General features: G+C 35.8%; 1 pseudogene; it reads right to left on the bottom strand.

The window, feature by feature from the left end:
- Positions 1-6,185: 6,185 nt before the first annotated feature.
- Positions 6,186-9,243, bottom strand: LOC150037055 (uncharacterized; annotated as a pseudogene).
- Between the last annotated feature and the right edge of the window lie 2,296 nt (positions 9,244-11,539).

Here is an 11,539-nt window from a genome sequence, read left to right as displayed (position 1 = left end):
TTCATATTTTCATGCTTGAAACGAGTCTTAGAATTTGAAATTTAGCTTTTGTATGTTAAACTTTTAAATTCTTATGATTTTATCTTTTATTTTTTTAGGGTGACCTCAAACAAATGTTTTAACTTGTTTTAGTGAAATTTTATCAATTTTATTTGACATATGAGATCGTTTTATTTTTATTTGTGTAAAGAGTTAAACAATTTTTATCTGAGGTCCATGCATGTATGTAGTAACATCTTATTAGTAAATGTTAGAAAAGTCGGGTCGTTAGACTTGATGTCAATGTTCATTAATTAATTTAAAAGAATTAAATTAGTTTTTACTGATTTTTAATCACTATTAAAATCAATTAAAAATATTCACATCATAATTATTGTAAATTAGTTAAATAAAAGTTGTTAACCTTAAATACCAAAGTAAGCATAAATAAAGACTTGAGGGTAAGAAAATTTGAAAATTTAAGAACTAAATAGAAATTAAACTCAAAACTTAAGAGTAATTTCTTTTTTCCTTCTTTCATCAGGTTAAATAAAACATGAGTTTTCTTATCTTTCCTTTTCTTTTTTACCATAAACCATGACATTAAGCAAAAACTCAACTGAAAAAAAAAGAGTTGAAATTTAGATGAACTTTTCTCCATGGAGATAGATCTTCTTCATGTCGACAAAAAGACTACAAACCTATGCTACCAACATCAAGCCGAGTTGAACAGGCCATTCACTAACAAACAAAAAGGTTGTACTAGAGTAATTTTGCATTAAAATACCAAAAAGAAGAATAAGAAGAAAAATAAGCAGGAAGAAAAGAAGAGTGCGTGACATGGTTACGTGAGGCGTAAGGTACACGATTGTGTTGAGCGAGACACATGATCGACGGGTGCCCCAAGTATTTGTACGACTTTTTTTTTTCCCTTCATCTTTCTTTTCGTTAATTGATGACTATGGTGCAACCTTTTGTTTGTTATGAGAATGACTTGTTTGATTTCATTCATTCATTCTTCGAAATTTGTTGGGTGAAAATTTAATTATAAAAAGGAAAGGGAACTAACCTTTGATGGGAGAATCCCACATTGAAAAATTTTGATTTGGAAATACTCCAACCTTGAGCTTTGGGTTTGGGCCCCAATGGGTACCCATGTTTTGGAGGGAGTGAGGAGATAAACCAATGTGGGTTTGGTGGAAGTCTCATACGCGCACTGCCGGTGTCCATCCGGTCGGGCGAGACGCTCGTATGTGATTATTATTATTCTCTTTCATAAAAAAAATTATTATTTTATTTATTATTATTCTCTTTCATAAAAAAAATTATTATTTTATTATTTTATTTATTATTATTATGTTTTAAAACCGAAAAAAGAAATTGGTCCTCCATGCGTGTCTTCCAACGAGTCTTCCGACCGACTCTTCCACGCGAGTCTTTGGCCCCTCGCACGTTTTGAGGTTGTCCGCCTCTTTCTCACTCGACCGTTCCACGCTGAAGGCCTATAAAAGGCGTGGCCTTCGGTAGTTCATTAATACAGTTCTTCATTTTTCACTTCCTTTCAAAAGTTCTCAGTTCTCCTTTCCTATTTTTCCACTCCACTTTCTGTTTTTCGAGCAGTTAGTCAGAAAGGGTGTGTATTCCGGTCGGTGACAGTGCATTTTCGATCGGATTTTCTTTTTAGGCTGTTTTATCCTGGAGATGACGTGGTAGTATTCGACCTACTTGCACACTTGGGGCAGAGCTACGAAACATCTTAAAAAGAGCGAGCTCTGCAACTTAGCTTATAACGAGCTTCTATTTTGCAGGGTTTATTCTTTGCTCGACCGTCGTGACCTGACCGTTTGTTGTTGTCCTGTTTGTCGTTTAAGGGTCTTGTCATTTCCAAAAATTTTAAGACGTTTTTCTGCCACTAATGGCCTTCACTAGCAACAAAGACATTATGACATCTGACCTTAATTGTCCATTTCGGTTCGAAGGAGCGAACTTCAAACGGTGGAAGCAGAAGATGCTGTTCTTTCGTATCGTCAAGAAAGTTACCGACACTTGTATTAGAGATAAGCTGATCGTCCCTATAGAAGAACCAACTGAACAACAGATAAAAGAAGTTGCTGACTAGGAAGAGAAAGACTTTCTTTGTAAGAACTTTATTTTAAATGGTTCGATTGATGATCTATATGACTACTACAGTACAATGAAGACATCGAAGGAGGTCTAGAATGCCTTGCAAAAGAAGTACGACACCGTGGAGGCTGGGTCGAAGAAATATGCTGTCAGCCGTTATCTCAAGTTCTAGATGACAGATGAAAAATCTGTGGAGGCCCAGTCCTATGAACTCTAGAAGATAGCCTACGCAAAAATTACTGAAGGTATGCCTCTAGACGAACAATTCCAAGTTAATGTTATTATTGGTAAATTGCCTCCTATGTGAAAATACTTTAAGAATACTTTAAGGCATAAAACCAAGGGGTTCTCCTTGGAAAGTCTTATCACCCAGCTAAGGATCGAGGAGGAAGATCGAAAGAAGGACTAGAGGGAGGAGGTGAATGTAGTACCTGGGAAACCCGCCTCCGCCGTGGTAAAACCTGACAAAAAATCTAAGGGGACAAAGAGGAAATATCAGAATCGTGGCTCCAACAACCATAACCAACAGAAAAAATAGAAGCCCCCTTCAGGAGAAAACGGTACAATTTCTCAACTTTAATTATAATAAACCTGGGCATATGGCTAGAAACTGTAGGAACATATGTCGTCCTGCTGGTCAGGTGAACTTGACAGAAGAACCGTTAGTCACCATGATCACACAAGTAAATGTGATCAGTGGTTGTGAAGGGTGGTGGATAGAAACTGGCGCTATGCACCATGTCTATCACGACCTTAGTCTATTTAAAACTTATACTAAAACAAAGGATAAGAATATTCAATTGGGGGATCACCATTCAACGAAAATTGCTGGAATCGGCGAGGTGGAATTGAAGTTTACCTCTTGGAAGACCCTCACGTTAAAGGACATCCTGCACACTCCGGAGATAAGAAAGAATTTGGTCTCAGGCTATCTCCTCAACAAAGTCGAGTTTACTTAAACTATAAGGGTAGACTTATATACGTTTACCAAAAATAATGTATTCGTAGGAAAAGGGTATACAATTGAGGGTGATAGAAAAATAGGCATGCGCAGTGGAATTGAGGACCAATTTTACTCTAATTGCACAAAAATAACATACAACCCTAAATTAATTAATTAGGGTTTTTTGAAATATTACCTTTGAAGCTTCTGAAACGCTTCTATCTCCGCCCGAACACGAACCGGATAACTACAAGAGTTGACCTGCTATCCTCTGGAATCAGAACCGGGTTGAGGGATCCGATGGATGAAGAAACCGAGAGAGAGAAAGAGATGAAAATAGGAGATGGATTTTTTTGGGTTGGGTTTGGGTTTTCATATTTGTAAAAAATGGTGATTTTTCTAGCCCAATTTAGAAACTAATTTTGGCAAAATTTTCAAAAAAAGTCCTCTATCAAAATTGAAAGTCCAAATTTATAGAAAAACACAATGCAAAAATTGCATGAAACAAATTCATAAAAACCCAACACCTCAAAATCCACTATCTAAGTAGGCTTGATGTCTCCACTATAAGCTAACACCTAGCCCACTATCTTGTTAGTGGAATTATCCAACAAAAAGTTTGGATTTTCCCACTAACTTTAGTCAAAGGGCAAAATGGTCATTTGTCAAAGTCAAATTTTGACAGAAAAATCAACATTTTGACTTTTTATGACTTTTTCCATGTTGACTAATTTTGACCTCTCTTGACCTCTCGAGCATGAATCCATATTAATTTTCTCGAAATTCAAATCACATTTGAATATAAGGCTGGTCAAAGTTTGACTTTTCAAAGTCAAAAGTCCATGCTTTGACTTTTTACATCTTTGACCATTTCCATTATTTTCGAGCTTCCGAATATGAGCGTATTCATGTTCTTGATATTTAAATCATATTTAATCATTAAAGCTGTATCTCTAAACTAAAAACCGACCACTATATCACATATACTTGTCGGTTTCTCTCTCTTCACCTAATTTGAACAATTCGAATCATTCTACCATATTGTTCTAAGTTTATTCCATGTGAGCTAGTAGGGGAACCTAATGGACCTATAGATCATGGACTCCAACGATCCGAGATTAGCCGATTAAACTCTTTTAGACGGAGCTAATCAACATTCGTTAACTAACGGGTCAGTCCACTATAGTCCGGTAGTTGCAGTCTCCTCACTATAGATATATTTTTGTCCATATGATATAATCATGATTAGTAAGCTAATCCTTCACAGGTTGTTTGTAATCTTGGCTGGGTCATAAAAACCGTTTTACCCCCAAGACACATCTTATTCCTTAAGTTCCACTGATCCTCTAATGAATAATTGGTTTAAGGTCCAACTTATAAACCGAACCCCTCTCGAGCCAAGAAGAGGGTAGGGCCCCTTGTTCAAGACCTGGATTCAGTACTAAAGGGAACAACCTATCTACTATCCCTATAACGGGTAGGAGTGAATTCCGTCTTGCACCCTATGTTCTTAGCTATCCACCTGATCTTACCCCTGAAATTGGAGGCTTATTGGGCCAGCGATAATGAGCTGCCCTCACCTATTCAGATCTAAGGATAATTCCGAGTGAACAGGAGTTCATAGTTAGCTCAGGATTAAGATTAAGTTACCTAGGTCATCAATTAACGAAATAGTCAGTTTTATACATAAAATGGCGTTTAGAATGTAAAAAGTGACTATTTCATAGTTCAGTCTTATGTAAAATCTTTACATAGGAGCCCCAACTTTCATGTCTCTACATGAACAGTTTAGGATCACTTCGTTTGTATTAACTACAAAATTGGTTGCATCCATAGTGTCCCTAGAATAAAGCGCCCAACCTTATTCATATTCTATAGACCATTTTTGCTATATATTTGAACTTGATCCACATTTATGTTACTACATAAAGTTAAAACATAAACATAATAGCCTCAGATCCTTAGTTTATTGAATTCATGAATATAGAATTTAATTTTACTAAAGATTTTCAATAACAGCTTTATTGAATAAGAATATGATATTACAAACTACGAGTTTTAGGACATAAAATCCAACAAACTCCTACTTGGATTAAAACTCCTAGTAGGATCAAACAATGCTGAATTTAATTGTGAGAAGTCAATATTACATATGAGTACAATAAACATATGAATACAAGAAACTAGGGCATTCACACCCAACATAATCTCCCACTTGTCCTAGTTTAGAAATACCGTAGACCTAAACTCTGTAGGTGACCCTAAAAAACTTTAGTTGTGAGGATTTTTGTAAAAGGATCAGCAATGTTTTGTTCAGAAGGTATTTGGGTCACTACAACGTCACCACGGTATACGATTTCCTGGATAAGGTGGTACTTGCGTTCAATGTTCTTTCCCCGTTTATGGCTTCGAGGTTCTTTTGAATTTGCAACTACACCGCTGTTGTCACAATACAAGGTGATGAGTAGATGCATATTTGGAACAACTTCCAAATCTGCCAAGAATTTCCTCAGCCATACTGCTTCTTTTGCTACTTTGCAAGCAGCTACGTATTCAGCTTCCATTGTGGAGTCAGCTATACAGGTCTATTTTACGCTTCTCCACACTACTGCTCCTCCGTTAAGAATGAACACTGATCCAGATGTAGACTTTCTAGAATCTTTATCAGTTTGGAAATCAGAGTCAGTGTATATAGTAAGGATCAGATCCTTAGCACTATACACGAGCATGTAGTCCCTAGTTCTCCTGAGATACTTTAATATGTTCTTAACGGCAGTCCAATGATCATGTCCATGATTAGACTGGTACCTACTGACGATCCCTACTGAGTAGCATATGCCAGGTTTAGTACATAACATTGCATACATCAGGTTTCCAACAGCGGAAGCATAGGGAATATTTCTCATATCCTCAACTTCTTGGGTGTCTTAGGACATTGTTCATTTGACAGATGAATTCCATGTCTGAAAGGCAATAGACCCTTTTTGGAATTTTGCATTTTATATATAGACAACATTTTGTCTATATAAGATGCTTGAGACATGGCTAATATCCCGTTCTTGCGATTCCAAACAATTTGGATCCCAAGAATATACTGCGTATTTCCTAAATCTTTCATTTGGAATTATGTATCTAGCCATTACTTGACATCAGTAAGATATCCTACATCATTCCCAATGAGTAAAATATCATTGACATATAAAACCAAGAACACTACAACAGAATTAATGATCTTTTTAAAAACACAAGGCTCGTCAACATTCTGTTCAAAGTCATAAGATTTAATTGCAGTATCAAACTTTATATTCCAGGATTTAGAAGCTTGTTTTAATCCATAAATGGATTTCTCAAGCTTACAAACCTTTTGTTCTTGACCCTGAACTATAAACCCCTCTGGTTGAACCATATAGATACTCTTTCCAAGATTGCCATTCAAAAAGGCTATCTTAACATCCATTTGCCAAATTTCATAGTCATAAAAAGTTGCAATGGATAAGAGTATTCTTATCAACTTTAACATGGCAATGGGAGAGAAAGTTTCTTCATAGTTCACTCATTCTATCTGGGTATAACCATTTGCCATAAGTCGAGCCTTAAAAGTCTATACTTTACTGGCTTGATCTCGTTTTCTCTTGTAGATCCATTTGCAACCAATTGGTTTCACATCACTTGGTTTATCTACAAGAGTCCAGCCTGAATTAAAGTACATTGATTCCATTTTGAGGTCCATAGCTTTTATCCACTGGTCATGGTTCACATCATTCATTTCCTATTTATAGGTCAATGGATCCTCTACGCCCTCATCAGGTATGATGATTTAAGTTTTAGCTAAACCCAAATAGTGGTCAGGTTGATGAACAACTCTCCCACTACGTTGAGGCACTCTCAACTCTAGAGAGGATGTGATTGACCAGAAATACTAGCTTTATCTACTACTTTAGTAGATGAACTAGGTATATTTGTAGTGTCTTTTGAAATTTCTTTCAACACTATTTTACTGCGTGGTTGATGATTTCTAATGTGGTCTTCCTCTAAGAATGTGGCATTTGTTGATACAAATACCTTGTTTTCTTAAGGATGATAAAACACACCACCCCTTGTTTCCTTTGGAGAACCTACAAATAGGCATAATTTGAACGATGTTCCAATTTCATGGATTTTGTACCAACACATGTGCTGGGCAATCCCAAATTCTAAAGTGACATAAACTACTTTTACGCCCTTTTCATAGCTCATAAGGTATTTCTGAAACACTTTTAGAGGAAACGTTGTTCAAAATATGGACAGTAGATTCAAGTGCATATGCCCGAAAGGAATCAGGAAATTGAGCATAGTTCATCATAGAGCGAACCATATCTAATAAGGTTCGGTTTATTTTTTCTAATACATCGTTCTGCTAAGGCGTACTAGGTGCAGAGAGTTATGACTGGATCTCTTTATCTATCAAATAGTCTTGGAATCATATGACCATATACTCTCCACCTCGATCCAATCGAAGTGTCTTTATTGTTTTACCTAATTCATTCTCAACTTCAGCCTTATATTCTTTGAACTTTTCAAGAGAATCAGACTTGTGATGAAGCAGGTAGACATGACCATACCTTGAATAATCATCAATAAAACTGATGAAATATTCATACCCACATCGAGCCTTGACATTCATTGGTCCACAAAGGTCCGAATGTACGAGTTCTAAGGGTACGAGTTCTAAGGGTACTTTGGCTTTGAGACCTTTTCCTAAAAAAAGATCTCTTGGTCATCTTTCCTTCAAGACATGATTCACCTGGAGGTAAAGAGTTATCTTCTAACTGACTTAAAGTCCACTCTTGACCAATCTCCCAATCCTATTGAGATTTATATGACCAAGTCTTAGGTGCCATAGATAGGCGTTGGAAGAAACCTTTTGTTTTTTATTCTGAGTTTCTAATGTTCTAAACATTTTTGTATTTAAAACAAAATTTTCTCTAGTTGGTCTTAACTTATATAAGTTGTCTTCAAGTGTAGTAGAATAAATTTGAATACCTTTACAAAAAATGAAAACTTCATTTATATTAAAAAATATTGTATATAATTGTTCTATAATACAAGTGATATATATCAAATTCCTCTTCATAAGATGTACATACAAAACATTTTTAAGTACTAGATATCTATATTCAAAAAATAACTTCAAATATCCCACTACTTCAGTTGAGACAACCTCTCCTATTACAACTTTGAAGGTTATCTCACCTTCTTCAAGCTTTCTCTAAGAACTAGTTTCCTGAAATGAGAAACAAATATGATTAGTGGCTCTTGAATCTAGTATCCAGGTTGAAGTATCATATTCCACTAAACCTGTTTCAACAACCAGTAAATCATATTTACCTTGTGCCGTTTTCTCAGCTTTCTTCTCTGCAAGGTACTTCGAGCAATTTCTCTTCCAATGCCCGTTTTGGTTACAGTGGAAACATTTTCCTTTATCTGCATCCTTCTTTCCCTTTCTTATCTTGGGAGCCTATCCTTTCCCCTTATTTTTCATTTGAGCTTTAGAGGGTCCAACTTTGTTTTTAGAGGGCGATCCTCTTATAAATTTTTTCTAGTGGTAGCAACATTTTCTTCCACTTCCTTCCCCTTACCTAAAGTAAGGTTTTGGAATTGCTGGAGCTCGTTAAAAAGGGTAGTGAGGTTAAATTCTATCTTATTTAAAGACACATTTGTCTGAAAAGGTATAAAACTCTTCAGAAGAGATTGTAAGATAAAGTTAACCTGATTAGCCTCATCAATGGGTCTGCCATTTACTTCAGCGATATTGAAGTGCATCATCATGTCCAGGATATGTTCTCCAATAGAGGTCCCCTTCTTCATCTGCTTTGTGTAAATGTGCTTAATTGCTTCATGTCTAAGAGACCATGATGGTTGCCCAAACATTTCTCTTAATGAATCTTTGTAGCTAAGGATTCATGTTTCATTACCAAAACATCAGACATGCTAGCAAGAATGTAAACACGTGCCTTTTCATTGGCTTTGACCCATCGATCGTATGCTTCCCGAACAGTTCGGTTAGCATTTGAGGCTGGGGCTTGAAGACATTCCTCAGTTAAGACAAATCCTAGATCGTCAACTATCAGTATTGTGTTTAGATTTGATTTTCATGCCGAATAATTATTGTCGTTTAGTTTTTTGGAAGCTAAGAGTTGAATTATCGAGCTATTCATGCTGAAAAAGATAAACATATTCTTTTAGAAAAACTATAATCACAAAGAAACCAATTTAATTTAGTAAAAACACTTGCAGACATGCAGGCACATTATAGGAATCTCACGGTGCGACCTAATGGAAGAGATTGTGGGATATGTTGTTACATACCCCTCACCCACTTACTATGAACTACTTCCCCTATTCACCTTGATATTGATCCATGTAAACACTCTCCGAAGGGAGTCTGCTCCTAAGCACAGCCCAAAGCCCTACATGGACCTTACGATGTGGACTCTTAGGGATGCTGGAGCTAAAAGTACACTACTTCTCTCTAGTTGAAGTGTTCTATAACGGTTTAGGGTATAAAAAAAAACTTAGAGATATATTTCAGCTAAATTAAACATATCCCAAGTCTTGGTGATAGATCCATGTATAACTCTTATATTGGATTTTAACCTATGATGTCTAGGTGATAAACAAATTTTATTACCTCTCATCTCTCAGCATGCTCATTAAAACTAGGGTTATTTGACTTAGACGCCAGTTTGATCTCCAGGTAAGAGGTGTTCCGTAACCCGTCATCTTAAGAACCCCCAACCTTAGACAAGATCTCCCCGGATAAGTAAATAACTCTTTGTTTACAAGTAATCGACCTATTCTAACTCTTTAGAAAAGTCGATTAAAATTGCACCGATTTAATCCTAGGTGAGCATGCAACTTTTACCTTTGTTATAGATTTTAAAGTCTAGGTTATTTTATAACAATTATATAAAAAAAAATTCTAACCATTATAACCTAGAATCATACATCTATAACATACATCCATACTCAATGATCATGCTTTAATATAACATTTTATATTAAAAAAAAAAACTTAACATGCATATTATATACACTATAACAATTATAACATATATCAAATGCATGTACATGTTAACCTATGGTGGGATTTTAAATCTATATATCATACTATATGCACAACAAGATTCATAATTAATTAAACACCCTAAAATGGATTGGTTTTTGCTCTTAAATTAAGCCAACAACTAGATTGTTACAATAATAATTTGGTGTAGTACAAAAAATTGCTCTCGAACCAGCTTCAAACACAATTAAATCAACTCGAACTGGCCAAAAAACTCTCAAACCAGCCCAAAAACTCCAAAAACCAGGTTGAACCAATCAAACCGGCTTAATAGAACGGGTCCAGACCATCTGGACTGGTTGGTCAACGCTTGCAGGGGCGATCAACAGACGCTGGAGCGCGGGTCAGCTGGAGCAGGCGGAGCGCGCGAGTCGGATCAGGGCAACGGGTCGAGTCTGGGAGCACTGTCTTGGGTCTGGTGGCAATTTCGGGTCTGTAAGTCAATTTTCTCCAAATTTGAAGCTATCCTCTTTCCCAGAGCCAAGTAATTACAGCCTAATTTCAACTCTAATGACTCTAACAAATTTACAGACCCTTTCCCACACATTAATGCTCATAAACATGTGAGCAATTACAAATTAAAACTACAAAAAAAAACTTAGTTTAATTGCCAAAACCTAAAAACTATTTTAGTTTCCAATCTCAAATTTATCTAATAAATTGATACCCATGACATGCAATTGAGTAAAATTAAAACACGCTTTGATACCATATGATAGAAAAATAGGCATGCGCAGTGGAATTGAGGACTAATTTTACTCTAATTGCACAAAAATAACATACAACCTTAAATTAATTAATTAGGATTTTTTTTTTTAAATATTACCTTTGAAGCTCCCGAAACGCTCTATCTCCATTCGAACACGAACCAGACAACCACTAGAGCTGACATACTATCCACTGGACTTAAAACTGGGTTATAGGACCCGATGGATGAAGAAATCGAGAGAGAGAAAGAGATGGAAATAGGAGATGGATTTTTTTGGGTTGGGTTTGGGTTTTGATATTTCTAAAAAATGGTGATTTTTTTTCAACCCAATTTAGAAATTAATTTTGGCAAAATTGTCAAAAAAAATATCCTTTATCCAAATTGAAAGCCCAAATTTATAGGAAAAAATCATGCAAAAATTGCATGAAACAAATTCATAAAGCCCAACACCTCAAAATCCACTATCTGAGTGGGCTTGATGTCTCCATTATAAGCCAATTCCTAGCCCACTATCTTGTTAGTGGAATTATCCAACAAAAGTTTGGATTTTGCCATTAACTTTAGTCAAAGGGCAAAATGGTCATTTTGTCAAAGTCAAAATTTGACAAAAAGTCAATATTTTGACTTTTTATGTTTTTTTTCGTGTTGACTAATTTTGACCTCCTGAGCATGAATCTGT

The sequence above is a fragment of the Benincasa hispida genome, chromosome 3 (genome assembly GCF_027475165.1).
Source record: "Benincasa hispida cultivar pf3 chromosome 3, pf3_genome.v1.1, whole genome shotgun sequence".
NCBI classification, from domain to species: domain Eukaryota; kingdom Viridiplantae; phylum Streptophyta; class Magnoliopsida; order Cucurbitales; family Cucurbitaceae; genus Benincasa; species Benincasa hispida.
The sequence above is the reverse complement of the archived record's forward strand: the minus strand, read 5'-3'. Positions and strand labels throughout refer to the sequence as shown.